Consider the following 20908-nt stretch of genomic DNA (forward strand, 5'->3'; position numbering starts at 1 on the left):
ATTTTTGGTTGAATTTTCTTTGTTAAATGACACTTAAATATCCTATCTAATAAAAGAGAAAAATGGTAATTGGCGTACGATGATACCCTTTTCATTGGCTAATCAGGGCTATATGCAAATTAACTGCCAACTAAGATTGGCAGTTAACTGCCAACTAAGATTGGCAGTTAACTGCCAACAAGATGGCGGCTAATTTGCATATGTAGGCACAATGCAGGGAGGCGAAAGGGAATGCAGGAAGAAGCCCCCTGCCACTGACAGTGATCGGAAACCCAGCGGGGAGCTAAGAGCTGGGGGGCAGGGCAAAGGCCCCCCAGGCATGATCGGAGAATCAGGCGCCTTTTCCGCCCTGGCCAGTGATAGCAGGAAGTAGGGGTGGAGCCAGCGATGGGAGCTGGGCACGGTCGAAGCTGGCAGTCCCGGGAGCTAGGGGTCCCTTGCCTGGGCCTAAAGCGAAGCTCGCGACTGCGGGGCCGCTGCAGCTGTGGGTCCCCGCTGCCCAGGCCGGACGCCTAGGCCAGAGGTGTTAGGCCTGGGCAGGGGTGGAGCCTGCAACCGCGGGGAGCTGGGGGTCCCCTGCCCAGGCCTGACACCTCTGCCGGAGGCCTCAGGCCTGGTCAAGGGGCTGATCCGGTGATTGGTGATTGGAGGGTGATGAGGGTCAACTCCTCTGGCCGAGGCATCAGGCCTGGGTGAGGGGCGGAGCCGGGGATTGGGGGGATATGATGGTCCCCTTGCCCAGGCCTGAAGCCTGGGTCAGAGGCATCAGGCTTGGGCGGGGGGTGGAGCAAGCGATCAGAGGGATATGGGGGTCCCCTGCCCAGGCATGATTCCTGGGCCAGAGGCCTCAGGCCTGGGCGGGGGCCAGAGCCAGTGATCGGGGGGAGATGGGGGTCCACTGTCCAAGCCTGACACCTCTGGCGGAGGCATCAGGCCTGGGCAAGGGGCCGATCAGGCGATTGGAGGGTGATGGAGGTCAACGCCTGAGGGCTCCCAGTATGTGAGAGGGGGCAGACTGGGCTGAGGGACACTCCCCCCCACCCAGTGCACGAATTTCGTGCACCAGGCCCCTAGTATAAAATAAATATCAAAAATATAAACCTTTGTTTTACTATGGTTGCAAATATCAAAAAATTTCTATGTGACACAGCACCAGAGTTAAGTTAGGGTTTTTCAAAATGCTGACACGCCGAGCTCAAAAGGTTCGCCATCACTGGGATAGAGCATCAGCCTGGGGACTGAAGGGTTCCAGGTTTGATTCTGGTCAGGGGCACATGCCCAGGTTGTGGGCTTAATCCCAAGCATGAGACAAGCAGAAGGCAACAGATCAATGATTCTATCTTGTTTATGTTTTTACCTCTCTCTCCCTCTTCCTTCCTCTCTGAAGTCAATAAAAATATATTAAAAAAAGAGATAATGTGATTTACATAAAACCCATTGGTGATAGATTAGGGAGGTGGGGGAAAGCACAATGGGGAAACCTCTGGGATTGGATGACAGGTAAAATGATAAACACATCTTTTACATAGGTGGGTACAGGATAGGTAAGAGTCAACAATTAATATGATAACAATAACAATGAGAGGATTTATTTATTTATTTACTTATTTATTTATTTATTTATTTATTTATTTATTTACCTGTTAATCCTCACCTGAAGATATTTTTGCATTGATTCTTAGAGTGGAAGGGAGGAAGAGAGACACCCAGAGAGGAACATCAAAGTGAGAGAGACACATCAATTGGTTGCCTCCTGCGCATGCCCCAAACAGGGCTGGGATCAAGCCTGCAATGGAGGTACATATCCTTGACCAGAGTTGAACCTAGAACACTTAAGTTGTGGGCTGATGCTCTACCCAGTGAGCAAAACTGGCCAGAGCAACAATGAAAGGATTTATGGTCTGTGCCCTGGTGCATTGGTTGAGCCATGAGTGATATGGAAAAAGGAAAGTTACCCTGACTTTCCAAAGGTAAGTTTGAACAATGGGCCTTGAAAGGGCTGCCTCCATCCTGTCCCTCACCCTCCATATGAACCGTTAGGCACTCCATCTTGTTTCTATAACCTCCATTTTGTAAGAACTGCATTTAATTTTTTTTCTTTAAACACAGATGGTCCTTTGTTCTGTTGATTCCAGGAAGTAACTAAACCAGTTAAGTAACCCTGCTATTTCTAGCTTCTGTAAGCACACTTGCTCAAATAATGGGGAAAACAAGAAATTTTTTGAGGTAGCTGGCAATCTGAATCTGTGCCAGTGACCTACTGTACATTCTTATCAGCCTATAGTCTATTCCAGTGATGGCGAACCTTTTGAGCTCAGTGTGTCAGCATTTTGAAAAACCCTCTTAACTCTGGTGCCCTGTCACATATAGAAATATTTTGATATTTTCAACCAAGTAAAACAAAGATTTATATTTTTGATATTTATTTTATATATTTAAATGCCATTTAACAAAGAAAAATCAACCAAAAAAATGCATTTGCATGTCAACTCTGACATGCGTGTCGAAGGTTCACCATCACTGGTCTAGTCACTGCCCCCTCTTACTTATCTGGTCCTGCTAGACCTGTTTACTTACATACTACTTCCATTTTAGAAAGGCCATAAACCACGAACAATACACAACCCCCAGTGGCAGTTATCAGTGCTGGCGCCACATCAGGCCTTGAGATGTGGTCTCACTGACCCCATTCCAGCACATGGGTTTCTTTTTTGCCTTTATAAGCTTACCCTTAAGTTCATTTTGGGGTGGGAGGTTTGGAGAGGCATGAGCCATCTCATGGAGCCAGCTTTTGATATAAAGACTCCAAATTTGGCTCTTTAATTAGAGCATCTTCTGTTTAGCTCCTTGGATTTCCAATATAACAAGTTATCATTGATGCAAAATAAAATAGGCTCAGTCAAGGTAAATATTGACATATTCCAGTAAAGATTATAGCCTAACACATAAGTAGCTGCCATAAATTGCTTTTATTTTAAAAGTTTTCATTTCAGACCATCCTATGTGATTATTTATGCATCTGAGTTTGCAAGGCGACCACACAGGTCTTCCTTGAGCTCATCAGGTTGCCATGTGCCCATTTTCATCCACATAGCCCCCTCATGGTCATAAATCAATCCAAAGGATGCATTGATGATCAACCTTTTACTGTTTCAAAATAGCCTAATAACCAATAACTTATATCAGAGTTACTAATTTTAGAAAGGAATAGCTAAAATAAGTTAAATTGCTTTACTTAGATGGCTAAGATCTTTTTTTTCCCTTTTGATAAGATTTACCTCAGATGGTGGGTGCATATAAAAGTTCTTAAAGAAAATCGGCTATTTACATTTCAGAGGCCCTAAGACTGTTTTTTTAAAAAAAGTAATAGGAGGTGTTTATGGAAGATAAAAGTATTTGGTGGGATTTAGATGTTCTGGGACTATTCATCTGGCCCTGTAAAGATTGCATTGTAAAACAAGTGCAGTTCTTTTTTATTTATTTATATACCTCAACAATTGGGTTGCCACTCAAATGCTGTCAATGAGCTGGCAAAATCCATTCACCCCATTTGGAATGGTTCTATCCATCTTGGAACATTTTTCTAGTTTACAAACAGTCACCTCTGATAGCCATAAAAGCTATAAGGAATGGTAAAATAGGTATAGCTGCAGCATTAGCTAAATAATTTCATTTTGTTTCCATGGTGATAGATTTAGAATATCCTGGCACTTTGATAAATATCAGTTTTGAATTTCCATATGACATCTAATAATTCTGTAACCTATTTTCCATTCTTTCTGGGGTGCCTTACTATTTCCATAGCATTCTAAAGTGAGCTACACCAAAGGCAAAGGTGCTATCCATGTAAATATAGGTTATTTGATCTTTGGCCAAGTGACAAGACCAAGTTAGAACAATTAGGCATGTTGGGAAGATTTTGTTCAGGTAAATAGGAACCTTCAATTTTGTTAACATAGGTGTTTTTGCATATCCAGTGTGGTGACATTCCTGCTTATATTTTAAAGATCCTAATTAAGTCAGTATTATTAAGAAGTGTCCTATGAACCATTCCTGGGATTAAAAATTTGGTCAGTAAGCAAAACATAATTATGTATATCTTTGTCCTGCAAAGAGAGTTACAAAGTTGCTGGGTTAAGATTGTTATATTGAGGTGGCAAAGATGGCTGCCGACAGGAAAGCAAACTGCAAGATAGTGCTGAGTGAGAGAATGAAGGGAGAGTGTGTGATCACATTGGGGAGTGTTTGTTTGTGAGTTGAGGGACAGCTATACTCCAAGGGACTGTAGGGGGTTACCAGACAGGGTTCCCCTGATGGGACAGCTTCCACTGCTGCTTGGATCCCTCCTGGAGCGACCGGTTCTGACACGGAGACCGTGCCATCTTGAAGGGGAGAGTGGCTGTTGTCAGAAGCCTGAAAATCCTGGGAATCTACAATGGTTATGCCCAGATTTCAAGATCCCCAAAAGCCCACCAGGGATCCAGCTGAGTCCAATGTAAAAGCAAAGAGTCTTTATTCGAGCTATCTCGGCTCCCCGACCACACTCACCGACGCAACGGCAAGCCAAGTGGCAGAGAGAGAGAACTCTGTGTGGAGAGAGGTTTTATAGGGGGGTTGTAGTAAGGGGAGGAGAAAGGACTGTGGGCCCTGCCGATTGGCCAGGCGCAAGTCGGTATCTTGTTACACAGGATGTGGTCATATCTATGGCGTGCACTTCCCTTGATTGTCATGGTTAGTTTAAAGAAGTCCTGGGTGTGGCTAGCAGAGGCTTAAGCTTCCGGGAAGAAGCTCCTTGCCAAGCACATGGCTGCCCCAAAATGGAGGATCCAGGGTAAGATGGAGGGCGTAGCCCTTACCCTGGGGCAAGATGGAGGGTGTAGCCCTCGCCCTTTCACTCCCCCCTTTGTCTTGGAACTTCCGGATCAATCATGAGGCGGACGCTTCTTGACAAATTGGACTAGTCAAGGGCCGGAAGTCCACAGCATTAGGAGGATTACAAGGGGTCCAGCGAGGTCTGCTGTCTTCTTAAGGGTGATCTGCAGTGGGTGTGTCTGGTTAGAGGTCATCTTCCACTCAGGCTCCCTGCTGTCCTGGGCACAGAAGGAGCTGGGCTTGTGACCTGGCAGAGACAAACTATAACAAATGGTCCGGTGGAAGGGAAAGAAACCATTTTAGCTTTAACAACTTCTATTGAAATAGGATTTTTCTTCTTAAAATTCCTCTATAGCTATCAAAAAGCCAAATCAAGACTAATTTATCTACTGTATCCAATTTGGCCTGATGTTTGCATAAACACAACAAGAATGGTAACTGACTACCTTTGCTGGAATTTCATGATTGAATTTTAATGTGCCCCAGAGGGCCAGGAAGTCAAGCCATCCAGCTGCCATCAGGCCTGCCTGCAGTATCTGCTGAGTTAGGTGAATCCCTCACCTGTAGCAACTCCACCTGAGCCCATGCTCCAGGATTTAAGGCCCATCTCAGTAGCCCTCCTACTTGTTGCGGCCCAGAGTGTGTGGGGGTCCCGAAGGGATGCAGAGGCATCCTTATTGCTCCCCTTCTTCTATGACCAACCGCCAGCGATGGTAGGGCATGGGACTGACGCTCAAGTGAGAGCCATCTTCAGGGCTCCCAAGCAGGATACCAGGCTTTCTTCCTGGCATTTTTACTGGCTTTAAGTCTTTAGAGCTCAGACAGGGCTCTTTAAAACATGATACTCCAGTCAAAGTTTTCTGTTAATAAAACCACTATTTGGAACCAGTCTTATTGAATCTATGCAAAAAAATGTATTGCCATGACTTATTTAACCTTGCCAATATTTCAGAGGAATTATATAAGGAGAAAAACACACTGATATGCTCTAAGCCTCTTTTTGGCTTACTGGCCTGTACTTTTAATTAGCCTTTAAACCTTCTTTCTATGAATAACCATGCCTTCCCAGTTTTCTACAGTTGAGGTTTGTACTACCCCTGACATGGGCATGGTCACGCAGGCCTGCAAGCAGTACACAGGCTGCCAACTGTCAAATGTCTCTCAACAGTGACCAAAACCTGATGGGCACCCTTCCCTGACCAGTTGGGCACCTGCCCTCTTGGCAGCTAGACACCCTTTACTTTTGGGGATCACCCCACATAGTCCCCTTCCAGGACAGCCAACATACATTCAAACCTGAAAAAGAATCAAAGGTCAATATAACATATCAATATAATGAAACATAATATTGGCATGATGGCCGCTTCAGGCAGCCAAATCTTCTGCTACTAAACCTGTGATCCTATAAATTGTTCTTGTCTTTTTGGAGCCATATCCATGAAGATGCAGGCATTATCTAAGTCTATTACACAGTCTTGTGGGGGGTTCCTGGTGGCAGGAGTGATCATGAGCAATGTTACCAGAATCAGACTGGTCGAGCACGCCATAGCTTGAGCTTGAGCGGGTTGCGTTGATCTTGATCGATGCTCCATTTGGTGATGAAGTCTTCCTGGATCATGGATGGGTCCGCTGATCAGACGTGAGTGTGATGGATCCAGGTCGCAACGCCGTCTACCTTGAGAGCGGTGGGGATTGTTAGCACCACAGTGTAGGGACCCTTCCAACATGGCTCTAGGGTCTCCCGGTGGTGCCTTCTGACGTAGACCCAATCTCCTGGTCTGTGCTGATGAGGAGTTGGGGTTGGGCTGGTCTCGTAGATGGCACGGAGCCGAAGACAAATGTCCTCGTGCGCCCTCTGGAGCCCTCTCAAGGAAAGAGATAGTTAAAGAAATGGGTTTTATAGGGGGTGGCCTGCCAAACATGATAGGAGAGCCACCCAGTCCTCGCCAGTCTCTGAGTCAGATTCCTCCTCTCTTGGAGAACTTCAAAGTCCTGATGGCTTCTAGGTAACCCTGTTTATTAGTTACAGCACTCTGCTTTCTTGCCTTTCTACCAGTTCCATTTGTGGCAGAGCAGCAACCAGGCCTCTTTCAAGAGAGTGCACTAGAAGGGGGTATCAGCCCCTCCTCTGCTAGCAGCAACAGGTACCAAACTCTTTCAGTACATTTGACCAGCTTCATTCCTGCCCACCTTTACATATTCTAAGGCCCATTGTCTTCCTTTAACCAGCAAGCCAAATGACACTGGCCTGTATTATTTAATTCAGCACAGGCAATGGGAATTCCCATGAAATCTCTGCCCTGAGGAACTGTGAGCTCCACCCTTAAATGTCCCAATCAGACTAGAAAAGCCATAAATACCTTTTAAATCTACCCCAGAATTCCAAAATTCCAATCCAGCACAGAATATAACATAGCAAATCAAAGTTCTCAGCAAACAAACAGACAGAGATGTTTACTAGTTAGGCGGGCCGATTCCACCTCTGACAGAGAGCAAGTGCCCTTGGGTGACCGCTCAGGGCACTTTGCTATCGGTCAGAGAACTCAGCCTTAAAGAAATCAAGCGTGTGCCTTTTTTTTTTTCGCTGACTTCCACACTTACATGAACAAATAATTGCACCCAAGTAGACATACAAACATCAAATAAACATTTACACTTACACCCTTTCAGTGAACAAGTACTTTTACAGTCTTGGGATCTTGAGCAGATAACAGGAATACCGCCCAAGTCCCCTGATGGGGGCCTGACAGGAACAGATGTGGGGACCTCCCTTTCCCACATCCCAGGACAGGATTCTTGACCTATGTCTCATCCAGATAGAAATGGTACTCATCACAAACAAACAAACAAATCCAAAAACCAAAACCCAAGAAAACCAAGGCCAGAAGTACCCTCTGACGTTTCAGGGGTACCAAGGAAGGAGAAGTTAGGCCATGTCCAGCCCTTCTCATAATCCACCACCAGTGACCAGTCCCAGCTCACTGGTCGACCATCCATTTAACATTTCTCTTTCCTTCCATCACACCAAAGCCATGCTTTCCAGTTAGTTAGAACTCTTAGCCTTAATTTTTAGGTGACATTTAAATAATTAACATTCCTCAGATTAGCAATACATTCAAAAACATTTTTTAAGAGACACAGAAATTTCACTAGTTAAACAATTTTAAACAACAAGATACATATTTAAGCAATAAGGACAGATCGATTTACAGAAGCAGAGACTGCATACAACTTAAACCACAGCCTTGGGTAAATGTTATGCCCAGAGTTTGGGGTCCCCAAGAATCAACCACCAGGTTGCCTCCTCTGATGCAAAAGCAGAGAGTCTTTATTCAACCTAGTTTGCCCCCCTCCCCCACCCCCCACCCCTGTCAGCCACATTTGCCGACGCAGTGGCAAGCGGCCGAGGGAGCGTGCGATTCCCAGGAGAACAAAGGTTATATAGGGCTAGTCATTTAGGTGGGCTTAGGTAAGTGACATGGGTTACAGAGACTGGTCACTTTGGTCAGGGTCTTTCAGCAGGGTCTTATAGCACAGTGGTCAGGAAGTGACCAGCACATTCAAAGGTTTGAGCCATCCCTCACTACGTCCTGATTGTCAACAGCAATGCATAGGGAACAATTTATAGTATAGCCTTGTTAGGACCTTATCTGCGTTCCTTGAGCTTCATTGGTCCACTCAGGCGGTGGTTGGGGGGAGTTAGGACATTTCTGGCATTCCTGTGGTCACTCCCTGGGGGGAGGGTCAGGCTGAAGACCCAGCTCTACAAGTATGGGGATAGTCAGTTCTGCTTTGTTCTTTCATTCCACCCTTGTTTTGGAACTCATGGATCAATCATGAGACAGGCTGTGTTTCTATCTCATCCTCTGTCGCTAGAGGCCGGTATTGAGATTGCAAGACCATTAACTGAGCTATCCCTATGCATTCCTTGACAAATTGGACTAATTTGTTAATAATACAAGGGCCGAAAGTTAGCAACATTAGGTGGATTACAAGGGGTCCGACGAGGGCGGAGACAAGAAAAGTTAACCATGGGGATCAGTTAAACAAGGATTCATACCAAGACTGAGACTGCTCTCTCTCTAGCTTTTGCTTCTGCAGTCCTTCCCTTATAAGGGCCATGGTTTCTTTTACAACTCCTGAATGATCAACATAGAAACAGCATTCCTCCCCTTCAGCTGCACATAGACCCCCTTGCTGAATGAATAGCAGGTCTAGACCGCTTTTGTTTTGGAGTACTACTTCAGACAAGGAAGTAAGGGATTCTTGCAGATGGGTGATGGATTTCTCAATTCTTTCTATGTCTAAGTCAATGGCTGCTCTCAGGGCTCCATAGTTCTTGTCTTGTATGACAAGTGAGGATATTCCAGTTCCGGCTCCCAGTAGTCCTAGTCCCAAGAGAGCTGCCACAGTTAGGGCAGTAATAGGCTCTCTTTTGCTTTGGGGGTTAATGGCGTCTATTCTGTTAAGAACTTCTTCTCCCAAGTAATATATCAGCTTAGGGATTAACTGCACAAGTACGCAGAAACCCTCTTTTTGGGAATTAAGGACTAAGGAATGGACGCAAGGAGCGAGGCCACTGGAACAGGCCCACCATGCATTCTCAGGGGGAAAAGATATGCTGCCACTTTAGGGGTAGTTAGAGTTTTGTTACAGAGATGTGACTGTTCAGAGGGGATGTTGCCTATACAAGTTTCTTTCCCTGTCACTGCCTGGAGGGTCATCCTTGCAGCAGTTTGCTGCCACTTGCAGGAGCTGGTAGTTGAGGCTGCTGTATAATCGTCCTTAATTGCGATACCCTCATAGTATGGTGGTTTGGCATCTAGACAGAGCCAGCAAGACTCAGTTAGGTCAGGTCTAGAAGCATTCAGAACGCGATACGCTCCTTCAACCGTGTTCCACAGGAGGACTGCATTAGACTGTAGGGAGTGACTCGGGGTGGGAGGTGCCCCAGCAGAAACAAGGGATGCAGAAGGCTGGGAGGCCAGGATCCGCGCCTGGGTGGGAGCAGGTCGTGGGGCCAGTATTTGGTTAGGTCCTATTCCTACGGGAGTCTGCTGGTGAGGGGGTGCTGCCTGCACTCGGAGAGTAAATAGCATTCCTGGGTCTCCTGCCCTGTTGTAAAGTCTGATTCCCCAAGTTTTTCCAGCATCCCATTTTGTTGCCCTTTTTCCTTGTTCCATGAAGGATATTCGTATGGGGTTACAAAGATACCTCCCGAATACCTCAGGGCAAGGTGGCGCCTCTGGTTGTGTCATGGTTATTAGGTCATCAGCTCTTGGGGGACCCCACCAAATGTGCCCGGTCGAGACACACGACCATGAGGCGCAGAAGTAGTCTTCCTTTCCCCGGCATGAGTCCTGGATGTGGCCCCGTGAGTGCCCAGGGCAGACGTAGAAATGGAACTTTCTAAAGTTCTTGGACCCCAAGAGGGTTGGCCCATCAAAATCTTCATAAGTATGTGCAGTTATTATGTTGGGAAAGAGAGTAAGAAGGTCTATGTAGAGGTCTGGGTACCAAGTGTCTTTAGGGTGCAACTGGGAAGTCTGATTAAGTGCGATCCCCGAACTGATGTCTATGATCTGCCAGGTAAGATTGTAAGGAATGTGAGGACTCCAGGCAGAGTGGGTGACAGCGAACAGAGTCAACAGAGTTACCAACATCAGCGGGTCATATGCACCTTAGCTTGAGCTTGAGCGGGTTGCGCTGGTCCTGATCGATGCTCCATCGCATGATGAAGTTCTCCTGGACTGCAGAGGGGTCAGCTGGGTGGATGTGGGTGTGATGGACCCAGGTCGCGATGCCGTCTACCTTGGGAGCGGTGGGTGTAGTGAGCACGACGATGTAGGGGCCCTTCCAACGTGGCTCAAGGGTCTCCCGGCGGTGCCTTTTGATGAACACCCAGTCTCCCGGTCTGTACTGATGAGGCATCGGGGTTGGGCCAGCCTCGTAGATGGCACGGAGGCACGGCCAAATGTCCTCGTGCACCCTCTGGAGCTTTCTTAAGAGAAAAGATATTTCTTGATTTTCAAAGTCAGCGAGGAGTTCAGCTTTGAGGTTAGGAACGATAGGGAGTGGTCTGCCAAACATGATCTCGTAGGGAGTAAGACCCAAGGGTGTAAGGGGAGTTTTTCACCCAGTAAAGGGCATATGGAAGGAGAGCCACCCAATCCCCTCCAGTCTCCATGGTTAATTTGGTAAGGGTCTCTTTTAGAGTTCTATTCATTCTTTCTACTTGCCCTGAACTCTGGGGCCTATAAGCACAATGTAATTTCCAGTCTGCTCCTATGACCTTGGCTATTGCCTGTGTTACCTGCGAAATAAAGGCTGGTCCGTTGTCGGATCCTATCATAGCAGGAAAACCATACCTGGGTAAGATGTCTTCCAGCAGCTTCTTGGCCCCCGTCTGAGCTGTTTCATGCTTGGTTGGGTATGCCTCTACCCAGCCAGAGGAGGTATCTATGAACACTAAAAGATATTTATACCCATATTTTCCTGGCTTAACTTCAGTGAAATCGACCTCCAATTGTGCTCCCGGTTTGGTACCCCTGAGCCTGGTTCCTTCTCCACCTAACCCGGCTCTTGCGTTTGTGAGTTGGCAGGTTCCACAGGAGGCTACTATCTGATTTATTTTGGAGTCTTGTTGGTGAATCCTGATCCTCGCATGCTGGATTAAATCCTTTAATTTCCGGGCCCCCAGGTGGGTGGATCGGTGCATGCGTTCTAACACTGTGACTTCAAGCCAGTCTGGCAGTATGTGCTCCTTGTCCAGTGTATACCACCATCCCTTTACCTCCTGGGCATGGGGAAGCTTCTTGATTCGCTGCAACTCTTCCTAGGAGTACCTGGGCTGGGCTGGCAAAACTGGGTCCCCTGGGTCTGGTAGTTGTAGGGCCATGGTGGGGACCAAAGTGAAGGCAGCTGCCTTGGCTGTCTGATCAGCCTTTTGGTTACCTCTTGCCACTGGGTCATCTGCCTTCTGGTGCCCTTGGCAGTGGATAATGGCTAATTTGGCAGGGAGCCATAAGGCCGCAAGCAGGTCGAGAATCTCCTGCTTATTCTTTACTGTCCGTCCCTCTGCTGTCAGCAGCCCACTCTCCTGATAGATCGCCCCATGGACATGAGCGGTGGCAAACACATAACAGCTATCTGTGTAAATGTTAAGCTGCTTCCCGGCCCCTAGTGTCAGTGCCTTGGTAAGGGCTGATGTCCCAGAGGGCAGGGCCTCCGCCCACACAGTGTCCATTTCAGTGACCACTGCCGCACCCGCATACCTGCACCTGTTCCGCACGAAGCTGCTCCCATCCGTGAACCAGGTAGCCTCTGCATCAGGGAGAGGCCGGTCAGTCAAGTCCTTCCGGAGTCCGTGTACCTGCTCTAAGATCCCCGCACAGTCGTGTAATGGGGCATCTAAGTCGGGGTCAGGCAGCAGAGTAGCAGGGTTGAGGGCCGCGCTGGGAAGGAACCGCACTCTAGGGGGGTTGAGCAGCAGGCTCTGATAGTGGGTCATACGTTCATTGCTCATCCACCTGTCAGGAGGCTTTTTTAGGACCCCCCTCAATGGCATGCAGGGTTGTGATCCCGATTTCCTGCCCCAAGATCAGTTTGTCGGCGTCCTTGACTAAGAGCGCGGTTGCCACAATGTTTCTCAAGCACGGCGGCCAGCCATCAGCTACTGGATCCAGCTTCTTAGAAAGGTACGCTACGGGGAGGCTCCAGGGGCTTAAGGCCTGAGTTAGAACCCCCTTTGCTATTCCCTTGCGATCGTCTACAAAGAGGCGAAAGGGCTTTGTAATGTCCTGCAGGCTCAGGCTGGGGCAGCCAAAAGGGCTTTCTTTATCTGGTTAAAGGCAGTCTCTTCTTTCTCAGTCCATTCAAATGCCCTCCCCTCCTTGGTAGCTTCATATAGGGGTCTGGCGATCTCGGCAAAACTTGTTATCCAGAGGTGGCAATAGCCAGCCAATCCTAAGAATTCCCTCACTTCCCTCCGGGAGGTGGGAGTAGGGATTTTCAATATTGTCTCCTTTCTGGCATCAGACAACGGGCACTGTCTGCCCTCCAAGATGTATCCCAAATAACTCACCCTCTCTCTGCATATCTGAGCTTTCTTCGTGGATGCCCAGTACCCTAAGGTCCCCAAGGTGGCCAGCACATCTCGGGTCCCTTGCACACAGTCCTCGGCGGTGTCAGCAGCAATCAGGATGTCATCTACGTATTGGAGGAGGGTGAGACCAGGGTGCTCTCTCCTGTACTCACCCAAGTCCTCGTGCAGTGCCTCGTCGAAGATGGTGGGCAAATTCTTGAACCCTTGGGGCAATCGTGTCCAGGTTAATTGTGCACTGTAGCCCTCCTCCGGGTCGTGCCATTCGAAGGCAAACAAGGGTTGGCTTTGAGGCGCCAGCAGCAGACTGAAAAAGGCATCCTTCAAGTCCAATACAGTATACCAGACTTGGGAGGGTGCCAAAGAGCTTAAGAGAGTGTGTGGGTTAGGAACAGTTGGGTGTATATCCATGACTCTCTTGTTTACTTCCCGGAGGTCCTGTACTGGTCGGTAGTCATTTGTGTGAGGCTTCCTGACTGGCAGGAGCGGGGTGTTCCAGGCAGATTGGCATGGAACCAGTACCCCTAGGCTTCGCATCCTCCAGATGTGAGGCTGGATCTCCTTCCGGGCCTCCTGGGACATAGGGTACTGCTTAACTCTTATTGGGCCTTCTCCTGGTTTTAGCTCCACCAGGGTTGGGGCCCTGTGAGCGGCCAGTCTTACTCCCCCCGTCTCTGCCCAAGCTGTGGGGAATTCTTGTAGCCATCTGTCCATATTGCTTTCTACTGGGGGCGCCCCCTTGTGGAGGCGCTATTCATCCTCCAGTCTCAGAGTCAGAACCTGGATGGGGTGGCCTTTGCCATCAGTGACCTAGGGCCCCCCTTGTCTGAAAGTTATTTGGGCTCCAATCTTGGTTAGCAAGTCCCGTCCTAATAGGGGTAGGGACATTTTGGTATTACCATGAAGGAATGGGATACCCGGCCAGTTCCTAGATCTACTGTTCTTCGGGTAGTCCATGAATACTGGCTCATGCCAGTTGCCCCTTGCACCCAGGACTTTTTGTTAGCTAGCTTCCCCTGAGGTGTGTGGAGGACTGAATGTTGTGCTCCAGTGTCGACAAGGAAGTCAACAGGGGTCCCCTCCACTCTAAGAGTTACCCTGGGCTCTGGGAGGGGGTCCAAACCCCAACTCCCCTAATCACTCAGTCCTTCCAGCTCCAAGACCTCCACCTGGTCTGTCTTAATTCCTTTCCTACCGACCTTCCTGGGGCATTCTCGGACACAGTGTCCTATTTCTTTGCAGTAAGCACACTGGTTCTGTTGCAGCTTTTTTTTCCTGCCCTGGGTGGCCCCCTTACCTCCCTCCTGGTCATTGGCAGTTGGTGTAGGTGGCAAGTCCGTTCCTCAGGGGAGTCCGCGGTGGTGGCTAGCAGAATCTTGGCCAGATTTTGGGTCTGCTTGTCACTGACAGCCGCCATGGCGTGGGCCTGCTTTTCCTCAGGAGGCTTCCGATTGTTACACACTTTTTCGGCTACCTCCAGCAAGTCCTGAAAACTCCTAATCTATCTATTCTCTGCAGTTTCTTCCTAATGTCTGTGGCTGACTGGTTTATAAAACTCATGATTACAGCCGCTCTATTTTCGGGAGCTTCTGGATCCATGGGTGTATAAGTGCAGTATGCCTCCATGATCCATTCTAAAAAGGCAGCTGGAGATTCATCCCTTTCCTGCTGTACATTGCCTAGTTAAGGGAAAAGAGACATCTATCTGGGCCTGATTAGTGGTGGGGTGTCTGTCTACGCTGGGAACCACATTCTGAGCCTCATTGAGGATTCTCTCCCTCTCCTCCGTTGTGAACAGGACCTGCAAAAGCTGCTGACAGTCGTCCCATGCGGGCTGATGGGTGAAAAGAACAGAGTCAAACAGGTCAATAGGCCCCGCCGGCTTCTTGGAAAACGTAGGGTTCTGTGCCCTCCAGTTGTAAAGATCGCTGGTTGCAAAAGGCCAATAGTAGGGCTGGTTGCCTTCCGCATCTGGGGGCCCAGTGGCTCGTAAGGGCAGGGCCTTGATGGTGGAGTTGGGGACTGCGACAGACAGCTCCCACTGAGCCCTCTGCTTGGTGAGGGGCGGGCCTCCTGCCGGAACCGCAGCCACTACCGGAACTCCGCCCCCAGCCACTCTGGGGACTCCACCCCCAGCCACTCCCAGGACTCTGCCCCAGGCTACTCCTGGGACTGCATCAGCTTCCAGCGATGAGGGAGGATCAAATCTCTCTGGCGTCCTAGGGAGCTGATATTGGGGAGGAAAAATTAGTTCATCGTCGGTTCCCCCTTGCAAGACCGGGTAGAGCGGAGCTGGAGCTGACAGCAAGGCGGCCTTCTCCTTCTCTTTCTTCTTATCTGCTTCCTGCAAGGCAAGAACGGGCTCCGGAGTGCACGGGGGGAGGAAGGGTTTAAGCCAAGAGGGTGGGTCCTCCATGAGGTCCTGCCAAGTAATAATGTAAGAGAGTTGATCCAGGTGGCCCCCTTTCGGCCGGGAGACAACTTCCTTGACCCAGCAGATGGTGGGGAGATCGAGAGTCCTCTCCGGCGGCCACCCGACATTGAAAGCCGGCCACTCCCTGGAACAGAGAGTTTGCCATCGGCTTTTCCGCACCTCTACACTAAGGTTGTTAGCTCTTCCTTTAACCTCTTTAAAATGATCAATCATAATACTTAAAGGAGTAGTTTGAGTCTGTCCCATAACGTCTGTTCAGTAAGTCCACAAAATTAGACAAAACAACACAGAAAGCAAACAAAAAAAGGCGCCCAAAAACAGCTTTCTGACCCCGCGGAAGCAAAGCCGAAAACTGGACGATGGCCTTACGCCAACCAGCGGGAGCGACCCGCCTCATCCCAGAGTTTCGAGGGGAACCCACTCCCCTCGTGAGGGGAATTTACACCCTTCCTGACAGAGGATCGGAACGTCCTCCGACTCCTCCCGCCCAAGGTCTGCCAGTGTGTCCACTGAGACCATCTCAGGCATTTCAGACTTCAGAAACGAGCTTGCACAGAACAGATCAGACACAGACACTTACACAGACACCGCAGTCAGTCAGACCCTCCGGATTGGGGTCTCTCGTGCATTTTGGGGATCCTGGACGCCCCCCAAATGTTATGCCCAGAGTTCAGGGTCCCCAAGAATCAACCACCATGGAGCCTCCTCTGATGCAAAAGCAGAGAGTCTTTATTCAAACTAGTTTACCGCCCCCCCACCCCCACATCAGCCACATTTGCTGACGCAGCGGCAAGCAGCCGAGGGAGTGTGCGATTCCCAGGAGAACAAAGGTTATATAGGGCTAGTCATTTAGGTGGGCTTAGGTAAGTGACGTGGGTTACAGAGACTGGTAACTTTGGTCAGGGTCTTACAGCACAGTGGTCAGGAAGTGACCAACACATTCTAAGGTTTGAGCCATCCCTCACTATGTCCTGATTGGTCAACAGCAACACATAGGGAACAATATATGGTATAGCCTTGTTAGGACCTTATCTGCGTTCCTTGAGCTTCATTGGTCCACTCAGGCCGTGGTTGGGGGAGTTAGGACATTTCTGGCATTCCTGTGGTCACTCCCTGGTGGGGGGTGGGGGGGTCAGGCTGAAGACCCAGCTCTACAAGTATGGGGATAGTCAGTTCTGCTTTGTTCTTTCAGTAAACACATTATCTAGAGTCCTTGGGTAACATAGGTTATACTTAGTCATGTTCTGGGTCTCCAGAACACTGAACTGGAGCCCTCTAAGATCAGTATGAAACCAGTTTCTACCTGAAATAATCATACTTTACTTCAGAAATTGGATTACTGATATCAGTCCCTTTTAAAGACTTTGACATAAAAATAAATCCGCGAGGCAAGAACACTTCCTGCCCCATAGATGATTTGAACTTAAAAGTTTTAAGTTTCCAGCCAATAGGCCTGGCATAGCTGCTAAATTTCAAAATGGTAACAATTTTCCTGCTGGGGAAGTCAAGAAGCAAACCCATAGCTATTCACATGTAAACTTGACTATCAACTTCCTAATAATACTTGCCTCAGGGTGGTAAATTTCAAAAGAGCTCTCACCAAATAGCCCTCAAGGTCACCCTGAACTGTGGCATCTGAGGAGGTTGGATGTCTTTGTCAGGTTCATCTCCGCCATTTTTAAGGCCAAAACAGTCTCAGGTTTTTATTCTGTACACAGCAAAATGTCAAGTCCAGCTCAAAACTATGCACACTCGTTTTTAAACTGGCCTTTTCCCTTTACATGTGCACAGAAATCCCGAATGAATTAAGTCATTAGCTGGGAAAAAAAAGATAAAGATGGCGAAGATGAGGCTAAGAAGTGGCTTTCTTGGGGAGTGATGTCCATATTGGATGGCCACGTGGGCTTCTTTCTTCCCTTCCCCCACATTCATGGAGGAAGTTTCAGCAAATGACTCAGATGGCGTATTTTTTCCCAAAGTCATGCTTAATAGATTACCTGCATGCTAGAGGAAGGGCATGTCTACTCCTCCCTCTACTAAAACAAACTTTTTAATGGCAAGAAAAGAGACCTTAAACTTTCAGAGCTTTAAATCTTAGGTAGCAAATTAAATACTTAGCATTTTTCAAATCAATACTTTTACATTTAAGGATACATTTCAAATAAAATATAAGGCATTTTCAATTAATAGATTAACTTCTATCATCTAGACTTCATACTAGGCATACTCAGATAGCCACACAAAGGAGGGGAGAGGGCAGGCTCCCTCCCTCCACACTCACACACTTTCACCAGACATTCATTCAGAGTTCAAACAATCCATTCAATTCCTAACAATTTCCCAACTCCTGAGGGAACTCTACAGCCTCCCCCAATCTCCTTGGAATGATCAATCACAATACCCAAAGGAGCACTCTGAGTCCGTCCAGTAAGCCCACAGAAAAAAACATACAAACACAGAAAACTAAGAGGGCCTGAAAATACAGCCTTCCAACTCCATGGAAGCAAAAACCGAAAGCTAGACAATGGCTGTGCCAACCAGCGGGAGCGACCCGCCTATTCTCAGATTGAGGGGTTTCTACAGACATTCCAACTCCGTGGAAGCAAAACTACACCCCTGCAGATGGAGGATCGAGGCGTCCTCCGACTCCTCCTGCCCGTGATCCCCCAGTGCATCCACTTAGATCATTACGGAAACTTACAGAATTTCAGAAATGAGTTCACACAGGACAGATACAGAACAAGTCCCAGAACAGAGGCAGTAGAAAACTGCCTAGGAATGCTTCTCTTCTACCTTTTTTAAAAGATAGGCCAGATTGGAACCCTTAGCCAGTCTGAGTTTGACTGTAAATACCATCTAGAAGCCATTCCTCCAGATACAGGACAAGTCCCTCAGAGATAATATATATCACACAGAAAAGGATACACAACACACAGACATTTATTGCGGTCAGTCAGACTCTCCGGATCGGGGGTCCCTCGAGGGTCTTGGGGATCCCAGACGAGCCCCCAAATGTTATGTCCAGATTTCAAGATACCCAATAGACCACACCAGGAAGCCAGCCGTGTCTGATTCAAAAGCAAAGAGTCTTTTATTATTCTTACTAGAGGCCCAGTGCACAAAAATTTGTGCCCTGGGGGGGAGGTGTGGTCCCTCAGCCTGGCCTGTGCCATCTCGCAGTCTGGGACCCCTTGGGAGATAATGACCTGCTGGCTTAGACCTGCTCCCGGGTGGCAGAGGGCAGGCCCAGTCCCTAGGTGCAGCCCCTGGTCGAGCTCAGAGCAGGACCGATTGGGGAGTTGGGGCACCACATGCACAGAGCAGGGCGGATCGGGAGGTTGCGATGCCACCCTCAGTCAAGCTCAGGGTAGGGCTGATTGGGGGTTTGGGGCACCGACCCCTGTCACACTCAAGGCAGGGTTGATGGGGAGGTTGCGGCGCCAACCCCTGTCACGCACAGAGCAGGGCCAATCAGGGGGTTGGGGAGCCGCCACTGTCACATTCAGGGCAGGGATGATGGGAAGGTTATGGCTCTACCCCATCACACACAGAGCAGGGCCCATTGGGTGGGGGTTGGAGCGCCGCCCTCTATCACCCACAGAGCAGGGCCGATCAGGGGGTTGGGTCGCCGCCACTCTCACACTCAGGGCAGGGCCGATGGGGGGGTTATATCGATGGGGAGGTTGTGGCTCTACACTATCACACACAGAGCAGGGCCGATCAGGGGGTTGGGGCGCTGCACCCTGTCACACACAGAGCCACAGGGTGATCAGGGGATTGGGGAGCTTCCCCCTATCAGGCAGAGAGCAGGGCTGATCAGGTGGTTGGGGCGCCTTCCCCTATCATGAACAAAGCAGGGCGGACAGGGAGGTTGTGGCCCTGCCCCCTGTCACACACAGAGCCACAGGGCGATCAGGGGGTTTGGGTGCTGCCCCCTCTCATGCTGATCCCGGTGCCAGCAGGCCTCGCAGCTCCACTGATCCCGGTGCTGGGAGGAATATTACCCTTTTACTATATAGAATAGAGGCCTGGTGCACAGGTTGGGGCCGGCTGGTTTGCCCTGAAGGGAGTCCTGGATCAGGGTGGGGTCCCCACTGGGGTGCCTGGCCAGCCTGGGTGAGGGGATGATGGCTGTTTGCAGCTGGTCACACACCCTTCAGGGTGGGGTTCCCCACTGGGGTGCCTGGCCAGCCTGGGTGAGGAGGGGCTGAGGGCTGTTTTCAGGCTGGCAGGTGACTGAAGCTCCCAATAGCTCCTTTTTTTCTGTTTTCTTTTTTATTATGGGCCAGATTTAGCTCTGAGGCTCCAGCTCTTAGGCCTCCGCTGCTGAAAGCAGGTTTCTGGCCTTTGTTTATCTTCAGTATTTGAAACAATGTTGCGATCCTGCTGGCTGAAGCCCAGCAGACTAAAGCAGGTTTCTGGGGTTTTGTTTAGCTTCTATATTTGTAACATAGTTGGTTAGAGTTGCAGCTCAGAGATCTGCAGCAGCAGGCGGGGAACGTTGGAGTCCTCCGTCACTGAATCAAGCAAGCCTCATGTTAGTTTCAAGCTGCCTGGCTGACAGCTGCCATCTTGGCTGGCAGTTAATTTGCATATTGCCCTGATTAGCCAATGGGAAGGGTAGCTGTCTTACACTAATTACCATGTTTCTCTTTTATTAGATAGGATTACAGACCCAGTTCTGGCTCCCAGCCTCTACTGACACAACCGCGAGACGAGAGAGACAGCCCCGTGGGAAAAAGGGGTTTTAATAGGGGGGTAGAGTGAGGGGCGGAGAGATGACTGTGGACCCTGCCGATTGGCCAGGTGCAAGTCAGGTCTTATCACACAGGATATGGTCATATCCATGGCACGCACGTTCCTTGATTGTCATTGGTTAGTTCAAAGAAGTCCTGGGTGTGGCTAGCAGAGTAGCAGAGGCTTGGGCTTCCGGGAAGAAGCCTTTGCCAAGCACACGGCCAAGGTAAGATGGAGGGCATAGCCCTTGCCCCTTCAATAAAATATCAACAGAAACACTCTTATACAGGTGTGCACAACCCATAGAAAACACAAATGCCCTGCATTTTTTAAGAAGAAAAAAACAAAAAACACAACACTGAAGCAGAGCAATGTTTCCTGTCCTTGGTTTGGAGACTGTCCCTCTCCAGAACATCAGCATTATCTCCAATACAATATTTGGAAGAATATATTCCGTAGGCCTAGAATTTTTGTTTCCCATGCTCAGAAAGTACTTTGTGACTCTGTTCACGCTCAATCCCCCATACTGACAATGTCTTGCACTCCCCAAGAAATGCTTTGTCCTTCTCTGTCCATTTCCCTTGCAGGAGAACAGAAGCGCAGATAAGAACTCTACACTCGCTTCATGACCCAGATCTTTCCCACTCACATAAACTCAAACTCCAAGGATGTCCTGTTATGGGTTAGCTCAGCGAGATAGACCACCAATTTAGAATTTAAAATTTAAGAGCCTTTATTAAGCTGGCCAGCTGACCACAGCACGT

General features: G+C 48.9%; 1 long non-coding RNA gene across 1 annotated transcript in view; it reads right to left on the reverse strand.

Moving 5' to 3' along the window:
• The window catches only part of LOC132225489 (uncharacterized), a 141214-nt gene that overhangs the window by 118757 nt on the left and 1549 nt on the right, over positions 1-20908 (reverse strand). The window lies entirely within an intron of this gene.

The sequence above is a fragment of the Myotis daubentonii genome, chromosome Y (assembly GCF_963259705.1).
Source record: "Myotis daubentonii chromosome Y, mMyoDau2.1, whole genome shotgun sequence".
Lineage (NCBI taxonomy): Eukaryota > Metazoa > Chordata > Mammalia > Chiroptera > Vespertilionidae > Myotis > Myotis daubentonii.